This window comes from Rhinolophus sinicus, linkage group LG12, assembly GCF_036562045.2.
Source record: "Rhinolophus sinicus isolate RSC01 linkage group LG12, ASM3656204v1, whole genome shotgun sequence".
NCBI classification, from domain to species: domain Eukaryota; kingdom Metazoa; phylum Chordata; class Mammalia; order Chiroptera; family Rhinolophidae; genus Rhinolophus; species Rhinolophus sinicus.
In genome coordinates, this window is record NC_133761.1 from 39,004,925 (window position 1) to 39,019,398 (window position 14,474).

A 14,474-nucleotide genomic window follows, 5' to 3' on the forward strand; every position below is an offset into this window, starting at 1 on the left:
TTGTAGAGTTTCTGCTGAAAAATCTGATGATAATCTAATGGGCTTTCCTTTGTAAGTTACAGTCTTCTTTTTCCTGGCTGCCTTGAGGATTCTTTCTTTGTCATTGATTTTAGACAGCTTCAATACAATGTGCCTTGGAGAAGGCCTGTTGGGATTGAGGTAACTAGGTGTTCTATTTGCTTCTTGGATTCGAGGGTCCAGTTCTGTCCACAAATTTGGGAAGTTCTCATCGACAATTTGTTTGAATATATTCTCTGTTCCTTCTCTCTTTCTTCTCCTTCTGGTATGCCCATTATTCTTATATTGCTCTTTCTGATGGAGTCAGAAAGTTCTTGTAAGTTCTTTCATTTCTTTTAAGTCTCAAGTCTCTTTCTTCTTCCATCTGTGTCATTTCCAGGTTTCTATCTTCGATGTCACTGATTCTTTCCTCCATCTGGTCAACTCTACTACCTAAGCTGGTTATTTCATTCTTAATTTCTTCTATTGAGTTCTTAATCTCCAGAAATTCTATTTGGTTCTTTTTAAAATTTCAATCTCTTTCGTAAAATGCTCATGCTGTTCTTTGATTGAGTTTCTGAGTTCATCTAACTGCCTATCTGTGTTTTCTTGCATCTCCTTGAGTATATTCAGAACTGCAATCTTGAATTCTCTGTCATTTAAGTCACATATTTCTGTATCTTTAAGTGCCTTTTCTGGAGATTTTTCACTTTCTTTCTGAGCTATCTTGTTGCCTTGGTTATTCATGGCAATTACTGGTTTACTATTTCTCTTCCTAGACATCTACAGGAGTGGCTTCTGCAACAGGTTGATTGGAAGCGGTATTTGTTTTGTTTGCCAGTACTTGTTGGTAGAATGTTTTATTATTTCTCCAACTGCAACTTATTTTTCTTCTCCCACACGGTAGTGCTATGTTTTCTCTGCACTATTCCAGCTTTTCCCACAATGGGGGGATTCCCTGGGAGAGGGGCTTCTCCTCTGTCAATAGTTTGTCTAGGTCACAGGGCACAGTGTCCCGGTGGGTATGCGGAGAGCTTTTGATGTTCGAAAGCTCTTCCAGCTGCTGATTCAGAGCCCGTATATTTCAGCAGTTCTGTTTACTCCTGCAGGGATCCGCCCAGATAGGTGGCGTCAGGGGCGGGGTGAGTTGTGAGAGGTGGCCCAGAGCAATGGCAGTGACCACCACCACAGCCGTTCCTGCTTCCACAGCTCCCTCTCCTTTGCCGGAACTAGTTGGGCTGTGAATTTTTGTCTGCCGTCCACAGTTCTCAGAACAGCAAATATTCTGTTCTTTTGATCTGACACTGCTACTGTTCTGCTTCTAGCACCGGGCAGGTGGGGGCGGGGCAAGCTCTGGGAGGGTAGGGAGGGGGCGGCTAGTCTCAGTGCCTAAGGCTCCATTCTCTGCTCGGCAGTGCGGGCTTAAACCACCGTTTTCAGCCTTTTTCCCTCAGTCTTTTCTCCGAGGTCTCTGCTGTGAGCGTTGGGTTCAGCCGTGTTATATGCTGTCCCCTCAGCCCTGTGTGCCATAAGCGGAGCCCTAACAGTCCGCGTTCTTCCCTCTCCCGCAGCTGCGGTAGTTCCGGGAAGCAGCGAGCTCGGCGCACTGAGCTAGGTCTGCGTCCTGTGCCCCCGGGGCCTTCGTCTCAGCACTTCTCCCTTTCCTCCTCCCCCGTTCGCGCGATTCTCCCACCTGTAGGTGATTTCGGTAGTGGGCCTCTTCGTCTTGCCTGTCTGCTGTGCAGGGAGTCCTTAGTGGAGTTTTTATTGTTCGATTCGTTGTAAATTCCAGGGGAGCTTCACTGAGGCTCACCTCACGCTGCCATTTTTTTATTTGCTCTAAGGTTTTCTATATATAGCATTATGTCATCTGCAAAGAGTGACAAGTTAACTCCTTCATTCCAATTTGGATGGCTTTTATTTCTTTCTCTTGCCTGATTGCTATGGCTGGATTTACAATACTATGTTAAAAAGCAGAGGTGATCAGGGGCAGACCTGTCATGCTCTTGAACATAGAGCAAAGGGCTTCAGTTTTCCACCATTAATTATGATATTAGCACAGAGTTTGTCATATATGGCCTTTATTTTGTTGAGGCATTTTCCTTCTGTATCTGTTTTCTTAAGTGTTTTAATCATAAATGGATGTCAAATGTCTTTGTCTGCACTAATTGATATAATCATATGATTTTTGTCCTTTATTTTGTTTATGTGATGCATCACATTGATGGATTTGCATATGTTGAACCATCCCTGTGCCCATGGGATGAACCTCACTTGGTCGTGATGTATAATCCTTTTAATGCATTATTGTATTTGATTTGCTAGAATTTTGTTTAGGATTTTTGCATCTGTATTCAACAGAGATATTGGCCTGTAATATGGCCTTTCTTTTTTTATGTTATCCTTACCAGGTTTTGGTATCAGGGTAATGTTGGGCTCATAAAATGAGTTAGGGAATATTGTCTCTTCTTCAATTATTTGGAAGAGTTTGAGCAGGAATGGCTATTAGATCCTCTTTGAAAGTTTGGTAGAATTCACTAGTGAAGCCATCTGGTCCCGGACTTTTGCTTTGGGGAAGGTTTTGGATGACTGATTCCATTTCCTTACCAGTGATCGGTCAATTTAGATTTTCATGTTCTTCATGGTTCAATCTAGGGAAGCTATATGTTTCTAAGAACTTGTCAATTTCTTCTAGGTTATTGAATTTGGTGGCATATAGTCCTTCATCGTATTCTTGGATGATCGTTTGTATTTCTGTGGCAACCCTGATAATTTCCCACCCTTTATTTCTGATTCTGTTTACGTGTGTCTTTCTCATTTTATCTTAGTGAGACTAGACAAGGGTTGGTCAGTTTTAGTAGTCTTTTCAAAGAACCATAAATTTTGGAAGCAAAAAATGTCGCATAAATTTTTTCCATTGTCTTTTTGTTCTCTATTTCATTTAGTTGTGTTCTAATTTTTATTATTTCTTTCCTTCTGCTAACTTTGGGTTTCATTTATTCTTTTCCTAATTCTTTAAGGTGTAACATGAGGTTATTTGTCTAGGATATTTTCTGTGTCTTGAAATATGCCTATAATTATGTAAATCTCCCTCTTAAAACTGCTTTTGCTGCATCACATAAATTTTGATAGGATATATTTTTATTCTCCTTTGTTTCTATGTCTCTTTTGATAGCTCTTCTTATTTCTTCCTTGACCCAGTTGTCCTTTAAAATCACGTTGTTTAATCTCCACATATTTGAGGTTTTTCCTGCTTTCTTTTTCCTGTTGATATCTAATTTCAAAGCCTTGTGATCAGCGAATATGCTTGATATGATTTCAATCTTCTTAGTTTTGCTGAGGCTAGTTTTATGTGCAAATATATTCTCTATCCTTGATAATGTTCCATGTACACTAGAAAAGAATGTAGAGTCTGAATTTCTAGTATAAATTGCTCTATGAATCTCAATTATGTCCATTTCATCTAATGTGTCATTTAGGGCTGCTATTTCTTTTTTTATTTTCTGTTTGTATGATGTATCCATAGCTGTCAATGATGTGTTTAGGTCCCCTACTATAATCGTGTTTTGGTCAATTTCCCCCTTTAGTTCTGTTAGTAGTTCCTTGGTATATTTTGGTGCTCCCTGATTGGGGGCATAAATATTGATGACTGTTACGTCTTCTTGTTGTATATTCCCCTTTTTCATTATGAAATGTTCTTCTTTGTCTCTTGTTACCATTTTTATCCTGAAGTCTGTTTCATCTGACAGCACTATGGTTACACTTGATTTTCTATGGATACCATTTGCCTGGAGTGCCAATTTCCACCCTTTCACTTTGAGTTGTGTTTGTCCTTGTAGCTGAGATGTTTCTTGGAGACAACATATGGTTAGATTTAGTTTTTTTGATCCAATCTGCTACTCGATGCCTTTTTATTGGTGAGTTCACTCCATTTACATTTAGGGCGATTATGGATATATGTGGATTTCGTATCATTCTATGTTTGGTTTTCTGGTAAGAATGTGTCTCCATTGTTTCTTTAGCTTTTATTGTTGTCCATTTTTTCAATATTGTCGTATTCTATGATTTTCCCCTCTATTTCTTCTTTTATCATGTTATATATTTCTGTTCTGGATTTTTTTTTTTTTTTTTGAGTGGTTTCTATTGACTTTATGTAAAAGATTGTTTCGTATTTAGAGTATTCCATTTTCTTCAGCAAGCTTACATTCTCCATTCCCGTATTTTGGCTCAGCTCTTTACTCTCCCTTTTGTTTCTGTTGTCACAAATTATCCCTATTTATGCTGGTCGAATAGCCTCCTTCAGAATTTCTGGTAGTGCAGGTCGAGTGTTAGAAAATTCCCTCAGCTTTCATATGTCTGGAATGGGTTTATTCCTCCTTCATATCTAAAGGATGTCTTTGGTGAATATATTATTCTGGGTTTATCATTTCTCTCTTTCAATAGTGTAAATATTTCATTCTTCTCTGTCACGTCCAGTGCAACACAGGCAGTGAGTGAACGAGAAAGGGCGGTGAAGGGTTAAGAAAGAAACAGAAATCAAGAGAGTTATGAAACAGGGGGCCAAGGGTCTCACAGCCTCAAAGGACTGAGAGACCCAAATCGGGCCTCCTTGTTGCTTTTATTGATGTACACACAAGGAAGTAGCATTGTTTTCTCCACGGACTGTGAGTCTCATACATCATACCAGAAAACTGATTCAAACCAATCACCCTTGCCTGCAAACAGCCGGAATCGAAAGCCCCATGATGTCATAACACTTATGGTATGTGCCTCCCCAGGGACAAAACCTTTATGTTGAAACTTATTGATAAGAATGGAAGGAGAACTGATGTTATCACATCATTGACTCACTTCCCAAGCAGGTTGTGGGAAGGAATATAGCTACATAGGCAGGAGCTCTTCTTTGCCGGGGGAAGGTGGGGGGCTGTGGCCACCTTTATCAACCCCGTGAGTTCTTCTGGTGGTCCCCACGAGGCTTCGCCTGGCTTGGGTTCTCCCCCCAGGGGGAATCTTACCCATCATTGGCTGACCAGCCATCCTCTGGGGCCAAACAGAGAGACATAAGGTATAAGCACAAAGGTGTTGCAAAGTCCCTGAAAGGATCCGTCTCACAGACTCTTCTTTCTTTAGGGACAGGCACGAGAGGACACACAGTTAGGCTGCTACGTGACAACACTACTCCCTTCAGGCTTGTTGAGTTTCCGCTGAAAAATATGATGATAATCTAATGGGCTTTCCTTTGTAGGTTGCTGTCTTTTTTCCCCTGGCTGCCTTGAGGATTCTTTCTTCATCATTAATTTTTGACAGCTTCAATACAATGTGCCTTGGAGAAAGCCTGTTGGGATTGAGATAATTAGGTCTTCTGCTTGCTTCTTAGATGCGAGGATCCAGTTCTTTCCACAAGTTTGCGAAGTTCTCGTTGACTCTTTTTTTTAATATACTCCCTATTCCCTTCTTTCTTTCCTCTCCTTCTGGCATGCCCATTATACTTATATTGCTCTTTCTGAAGGAGTCAGAAAGTTCTTGTAGAGTTCTTTCATTTCTTTTAAGTCTCAAGTCTCTCTTTTCTTCCATCTGTATCATTTCCCGATTTCTATCTTTGATGTCACTGATTCTTTCCTCCATCTAATCAGCTCTACTAACTAAGCTGGCTATTTCATTCTTCATTTCTTTTATTGAGTTGTTAATCTCCAGAAATTCTAGCTGGTTCTTTTTTAAAATTTCAATCTCTTTGACATAATGTTCATTTTGTTCTTTGATTGTGTTTCTGAGTTCATTAAACTGCCTGTCTGTGTTTTCTTACATCTCGTTGAGTTTTTTAAGAACTGCAATCTTGAATTCTCTGTCATTGAAGTCACGTTTCCCTGTTTTTAACTTCATTTTCTGGAAAATTTTCCATTTCTTTTTTAGTTGTCTTGTTACCTTGGATATCTATGGCAATTAGTGAATTATTATTTCTCTTCCTAGGCATCTACAGGAGTGGGTTCTGCAACAGGTTGATAGAAAGAGGTCTTTCTTTTGATTTCCTGCAGGTATTGGTAGAATGTTTTATTTTCTCTCTGACTGTAGCCTTTTATTCTCTCCCACACTGTAGTGTTATATTTTCTCTGCACTATTCCGGCTTCTCACACAATGGGGGGATTCCCTAGAATGTGGGCTTCTCCTCTGTGAACAGTTCGTCTGGGTCTCATGGCATTGCCTCCATAAGGGGAATATGAAGAGCTTCTGGCATTCCAAAGCCCTTCCTGCACCAGATTCAGAGCCTATGTGTTTCAGAAGCTCTATTTACTCCTGCAGGGATCCACCCAGATAGGTGGGGACAGGTGCAGGGTGGGTTATGAGAGGTGGCCCAAAGCAATGGTGGTGACCACCACTACAGCCAGTCCTGCACCCAAGACTCCCTCCCCTTCACCAAAACTAGTTGGGCTGTGAGTCCGTGGCTGTGGGCCACAGTACTCAGAACTGCAAATATTCTGTTCTTTTGATGTGACACTGCTACCATTCTGCTTCTAGCACTGGGAGGGTGGGAATGGGGTGAGCTCTGGGACGATGGGGAAAGGGCAGCTAGGCTCTGTGCCTAAACCTTCCATTGTATGCTTGGCAGTGAGGGCTTAAACTATTGTTTTCACACTTCTTCCCTCAGTGTTGTTCCAAGGTCTGTGCTGTGAGCATAGGGTTCAGTGTGTTATATGCTGATCCTTCAGGCAGGACTGTGGGCCATAAGCGGAGCCCTAGCAGTCCGAGTCTTCCCTCTCCTATGGCTGCAGTAGTTACAGAATGCAGTGACTTTGGAGCTCCAAAGCTCCGCTCTGTGCCATGCGCCCTGAGCCCGCACATCTCGCGTTTCCTCATTTCCTGCTTGCCTCCTCCCCCGCTCACCCAATTTGCCCACCTTTAGGTAATTTCTGCGAGCCTCTTTGTCTTGCCAGTCTGCTGCACAGAGCGACCTTTGTGGAATTTTAGTTGTTCAATTTATTGTAATTTCCAGGGGAGATCTCAAGAGGCTCACCTCACACCGCCATTTTTATGATGTATTCATGAGAAACTCTTAAACTTTGAATTGGAAACGTTAGTGTTAGGAGGAAGCAAAAATAAATATACTCAAACCACTATGGTTGCCTTAACACTGAACAGAGAAAGGGAAAAAAAAATCCTTGAGAAGTTGCACCCACAAACTATAATTTGCATGTATTTGCAGTCAAAATCTGAGGTTCATACACTTCAATTAAATTTTAAATGATTCTACATTCTTACTCCCATAATGGGCTTACAGTGGAAACAGAATTCTGCTCTTCAAGGCTGCAACTTCCTTCTACACCCCCAAAATATGATAATTAATTTTCAAAAGTAAAGAAAAGGAGCAGCTCTAACTTCAGTTCTCAACTATGATTTAATAATAGAGATCAGAGCTAACTTTCAACTAAAAAACTGGACATCTCAAATAGTAGTTTTTAAACATTGGACATTAAACAGCACCAGACTGTGATTTCTGAGGGTGAGGAAAAAATGAGGTGAGGGATATGAATGCCCCAACCCTCAGTTAAGACAATGGAGTTGGGGATTTCTGGTCAAGATGGCACAGTAGGTAAATGCTGTGCTTACCTTCTGTCATGACCACATCAGAATTACAACTAAACTACAAAACAATCATCATTGAGAATTGCCTGAAATCTTGCTGAACCAAAGCTCTACAACTAAGGAAATACAGAAGAAGCCACCTCGAGACTGATAGGAGGGATAGAAATGCAGAATGGCTTGGTCCCACACCCGCATGTGACCATTAAACATTGGGAGGGATATCTTGGCTTTGGAGGTTTACTGGAGAAGAAAGGGGCCCCAGCCCCTGCCCAGCCTGGGGTTTCTCTCTACCAGGGAGAGAAATCTCCGTAATGTCTGATTGTGAAAACTAGTGGAGATTGTGACTGAGTGAGACCGAGGGCAGTTGGAGTCCCAGGCACTCCTCTTAAAGGGCCCACACATGGACTTACTCACTGATGGAATCACTGGCTCTGAGCTCCAGCGCTGGGGCAACAGCTGGAGAGGTGACAGGGGGAATTGAATTGTCTGGATTCAGGATAGGGCTGGGTAGAGCAGATTTCTCCTGGACAGAGGAGCTGGTGGAGCCCTCCACCTTCCCAGTGTGCAGATGCAGACTGCCACCATACCTGTGTCTCTATCAAGCTGACTAACACCATTTGCCACATCATGGTGATTCAAGACCCTGACCCGCCCAATTTTGGACACATCCAACCTACTTCCAGTGGCTTTCTCATATAAAATGCCTTAGCTCATGCTGCAGACTTTCCTAGGGTCTCTCAAATGTTCATGAAACCCAGACAAGTAGTAGCTGCCTTGAGCTTGTCCTGTTCCTCTGGCTGAACAGCCCTAGCCTGGCATTAGTGCCAGCTGGCCTTGGTGCATGGGTTGGCCTCTTGAAGCAGTTCTAAGCATGGCACAGGTGGTGGCCATCTGTGGATTACTTTATGGCTCCTGCCATGTGGCCCTGGGTAGGGTATGGGCTGCAGCTGAACTTGACATGCAGTGGGTCCCATCCCAGGTGGCCCTGGGGTTTCAAAACAAGCTGGACCACCACCCAGTCACTTCCAAAAATGACACACCAAAGGGGCAGATTGGGCAGGCATTAGAGGCCTGCTGAGGCAGATACTGCATTGTAGGGTCTGCCCATACATCACAACCCTTCCACTGTAGTCAAGTCCAGTCTTCACAACCAATGAGCCCGATGACCATTCCCTCTTCTGATGTGCTAATATTAGGTTGGTAAAAAAGTAATTGCAGTTTAATAGGTTAAAAATAATTGCAAAAACTGCAATTAATTTTGCACCAACCTAATGGCAACCAAGGCTCAACTACAAGAGGAGGGCACACATAACCCACACGAGGGACACAATTGGAGTGCACAGCTCAAGAGACCAGAAAGATTGCACCACTGAGCCCCACAGGATACTTACTCTGTAAGGCCACTGACTCAGAGACATAACAACACTACCTAATACACAGAAACAAACACAGGAAGGCAGCCTAAATAGGGAGACAAAAAAATATGTCCCAAACAGAAGAACAGAATGAAGCTCCAGAAAAAGAATTAAACAAAATGGAGACAAATAATCCACCAGATGCAGAGTTCAAAACACTGGTTATAAGGATGCTCAGTGATCTCAGGGAGAACTTCAACAAACAGATAGGGAACATAAAAATGGAGACAGAAAGCATAAAAAAAATCAGAAATAAAAAACAAACAAAACAACAACAACAACAACCATATATATATATATATATATATATATATATATATATATATATACACACACACACACACACACACACACACACACAAAATAATGGAAATGAAAAATACATTACAGGAAATCAACAGTAGATTAGATGAAGCAGAGGATTGAACTAGTGATGTAGAAGATAAGGCAGCAGAAAACACCCAACCAGAACAATAACAAGAAAAAAGAATCCAAAAAACTGTGGAGAGTTTAAGGGGTCTCTGGGACAACATCAAGCATACCAACATTCAAATGATAGATGTATCAGCAGAGAAAAGAAAGAGAGCAAGGAATTCAAAACCTCTTTAAATAAATAATGACTGAAAACTTCCCTAACCTGATGAGGAAAATTGATATACAAGCCCAGGAAATGCAGAGTCCCAAACAAGATGAACCCAAAGAGACCAACACTAAGACACATCATAATTAAAATCCCAAAGTTTAAAGACAAAGAAAGAATCTTAAAAGCAGCAAGAGAAAAGCAGTTAGTTACCTACAAGGGAATTCCCATAAGAATATGAGCTGATTGCTGAACAGAAACTTGGTTCAAGGGCAGAAAGGGTTGGCACAGAATTTTCAACATGATGAAAAGCAAGGACCTACAACCAAGATTACTCTATCCTGCAAAGCTATCATTTAGAATTGAAGGACAGATAAAGCGCTTTCCAGACAAGAAAAAGCTAAAGGAGTACATCACCACCAAACTAGTATTACAAGGAATCTTTCAGGGACTTCTTTAGATTAAAATAAACAAATAAATAATATTAATAATAAAATGGTAATAACTACATACCTATCAAAAATTACTTTCAATGGAAATGGATTAAATGCTCTGATCAAAAGATAGGGAACTGAATGGATAAGAAAACAAGACCCTTATCTACGAAGTCAGACAATTAAATTTGTGAACTTGTTGCATCAATGTTGCTAATGCTTTTTTATATCAGAGGAACTATTCATTATGACCTGGACAAACAGTTAACCCAATGTACTATTTGGAAGTGCTGAAAAGGCTGCATGAAAAAAGTTAGGTGACCTGAACTTTTTGTCAACAATTCATGGCTCTTGCATCATGACAGTGCACCAGCTCTTATGGCACTGTCTGTGAGGGAGTTTGTAGCCAGTCAACAAATAACTGTATTGGAACACTCTCCCTACTCACCTGATCTGGACCCCAATGACTTCTTTCTTTACTCTAAGATAAACAAAATTTTGAAAAGAAGACATTTTGATGACATTCAGGACATCAAGGGTAATCCGACGATAGCTCTGATGGCCATTTCAGAAAGAGTTCCAAAATTGATTTGAAGGGTGGACTAGGGACTGGCACCAGTGCATGGCTTCCCAAGGGAAGTACTTCAAAGGTGACCATAGTGATATTCAGCAATAAGGTATGTAGCACTTTTTCTAGAATGAGTTTGGGAACTTAATTGTCTGACCTCATATGCTGCTTACAAGAGACTCACTTCAGATCGACAGACACACAGACTGAAAATAAAGGGAAGCAAAAAGACATTTCATGAAAATGGAAACAAACAAACCTGGAGTAGCAATACTTATACCAGACAAAATAGAGTTTAAAACAAACCTTATAATAAGAAGCAAAGAAAGTCCTAGTAATCCCATTTCTGGGTTTTTATCCAAACAAACCCAAAATGCTACTTAGAGGGGACGTGCTCATTGCAGCATTCATACGTTCATTGCAGCATTATTTACATAAGCCAAGATATGAAGGCTATCTGGGCGTCTCTGAATGGATGAATGGATAAAGAAGAAGTCGTACATATATACAATGGAATATTACTCAGCTATAAAAAGAACAAAATTTTGCCATGTGCAGCAACATGGAGGAATCTAGATAGTTTTGTGCTGAATGTAGTTAAGTCAGACAGCAAAAGACAAATGTCATATGATTTCATTTATAAGTGGAATCTAAAGAACAAAATAAACAAACAAAACAGAAACAAACTCATAGATACAGAGAACATGTTGATAGTTGCCAGATGGGAAGGAGGGCTGGGGTAGGTGAAAGGGGAAGGGATTAAGAGGTACACATTGGTTACTACACAGTACTCATCGGGATATAGGGTATAGCATATGGAATATAGTCAATAATATTGTAATAACTATGTACGAAGTCAGATGAGTACTAGGTCTATTGGGGTGATTGATGGAAGGGGGTTGGGGAAGCGTAAAAAAGGTGAAAGGATTAAGAAATATAAGTTGGTAGTTACAAAATAGTCATGGGGATATAAAGTATAGGGAATATAATCAATAATATGGTAAAAACTATGTATACTGTCAGGTGGGTACAAGTCAGAGGGATCACTTCACTTCCTAAATTATGTAAATGTCTAACCACTATACCCAACACCTGAAACTAATATAAAATGATATTGAATGTCAACTCTAATTGAAAAATTAAAAAAGAGAGGGAGAAATAAAGAAGAATAAGTTGTTCAAAGTTCCAGATATAAGACAAATAATTATTGGGGATATAATATACAGCATAGAAATATATAGTCAATAATATTGTGATAGCATGGTATGATGTCAGATGGTTGCTGGACTTATCATGGTGATCAGTTCTTTAGCATAAGGATTGTAATCAATAATGTGGTAATAACTATACATAGTGCCAGGTGGGTACTGTTCAATAATTGACATACATCTGAAACTAATATATTGTGTGTTAGCTATATTTTAATAAAAATCTTTAAAAAAAAGAAAGAAACACAATGATCTTGGGAACTGGCAAGGCCAAGGCAGCTACAGTTCATAGGGACAAATACCAGAGAGGAGGGTACTTCAGAGTGAGAGCTCTACATAGATACAGAAGTTACATCTTGAATTTCAACTGAATACATGTGAGGAAGCAACCTGAGTTTGAAAATAGAACTACTTGGAAGAAGCACAGAGAACCATCCACAAGGCTAACAGAGGGTCAGGAATAGTTTGTCTTCTCACAAGCTAAAGTGGAAAAACAGAATTCAAAGTGTATTGGTTAGAATAAATAGAAGTGTATTCAGTCAGTAGTGGGGAGAGAGTAATAAACAAAATGTTGCTCTACTCCTGCCTAATAAAGCTTAAATAAAACAAGCCTGAAAAGGATTAAATTGTTCCCAAGTAACAACTATGTTGCAGAGCAAAGCTAAAAAATATTTTAGGAACACAAAAATATCTAGCATCTAACAAGGTAAAGTTCAAAATGTCTGGCATTCAATTAAAACAAACAAACAAACAAAAAACTGACTGGCATGCAAACAAGTAGGGAAATATGAGCAATATAATGAAAAAAAGAGAGTTCCATCAATAGTCACAGACACAGGTGATAGAATTATTAGACAAGGATAATAAAAGTTACTATAATTATCTTTCAAATATTCAAGAAAGTAGAGGAAAGGATAAGGATATTAAGAAAGGGCAAAAGTTATGTAGAAAAAGTATCAAATTGAACTTCTAGACATAGAAAAATATCTGATATGAAAGGTACACTGGATGAGATTGACAGCAGAAAATATAAATGAACTTGAAATATAAAGCAATGGAGCACTACAAATTATCCAAAATTATACAAAGAGAGAAAAATATAGAAAAATATGAACAAATCAAGTAGGCTAATGTATTTTTTGGAATCCTTAAAGGAGATGAAAGAATGGGGGAATAGAAAAAATATTTGAAGCAATAATGACTGAAATTCTACAAATTTGATAAAAAGTATAAACCCATAGTTTCAAAAGGCTTAACAAACTCTAAACACAAGAAACAAAGAAATCTACATCATGACATATAATCAAATTGCTTAAAGAGACTGATAAAAGGAAAATCTTAAAGGCAGACAGAGAAAAAAGAAATCATTACTTACAGAAGAACAAATATAAGATGATAGCAGATAGCAGACTTCATGTTGGAAATAATGTATGGCAGAATAAAGTGAGATAACATCTTTAAAAATACTGAAATGACAACTGCCAAAACTTAGATTTCTATACCCAGCAACAGCATTTTTCAAAAATGAAGGCAGCATAAAGACTGATTAAGGCATACAAAAGGTGAAGAATTCATCATTAGAAGGCATATACCGTAAGAAATGTTAAAGAAATTCCTTCAAGCAGAAAGAAAATACCAGATGGAAACATGCATCTACACAAAGAAATGAAACACACTGCAAATGATAAATACATATATGTGGGTGGATATAAAAGAACTTTTCATATTTTTAAAATATTTCTAAAGAAAACTTGAATTGCTAAGAGAAAAACAATATGTATTGTTCAGTTCATAACATATGTAGAAATAAAATGCATGACAATAATAGCACAAAGGTTGGAGAAATGGAAGTATACTGTTTTAAGTTTCTTTTATTCAGTGAGAAATAATATAATATAACTTATTTTCTATGGGCAGAAAATCAGAAAGTCGTTAAGAGTAGGCTACGTGATGTAATACCTCTTACACCACTAGGTAACCTTGGTTGTGGGAGTTCCTTTCATGCTCACTGTTACTGATTGGGGAGGAGGGCCATGCATGGAGAATGGATGTGTCTAAGAGCCAGGCTTGCCAGAAATAGCATAGTAGAGTTAGATCAAAAGGAAGGTAGAACCCCAAAACCAAAGCTGTCTTTCAGTTTCCACCTCAGCTGCTGTAGGAAGAATTAACACCTTCCCTTTCTTCTTGATCAAAATCCAATTCCTGGCCCTAGAGATCAGCAACAAGGCCCTGAAGAAGACACACTCTAAACACAAGAAACGAACTCTAAACATAAGAAACAAAGAAACTCTAAACTGGTAAGGTTCCCATGGGTACCATTGCACCTCCACATCAGTTTACACAGTCTTCTAGGGACCATTAAATTAGTTGCTATCTCCACTTTCATGATGTGTCAAGTGGATAAATGAGTTAGGGCCTTTGGCCCGTATCAAAAGAGGGCTCCAGATGGACTGGGCGTTGGCCTGAAACTGCTGAGAATGCCACATGTGATGAAGCTCCTTGAAGTTTTCTACTTCATGATGCAATTTTTGAGATCTATATCTGGATACTCTTAGCCAACTAAGAACCTCTACTGAGAATATCTGTATAGAGCATATAAAATATATTATATATGTTGGATTGTGGTTTGCAAAACAAGTCGTTTACTAGTAGGGACAGGACTATGGCCATACATGTGTGAGACTAAAAGTAAAG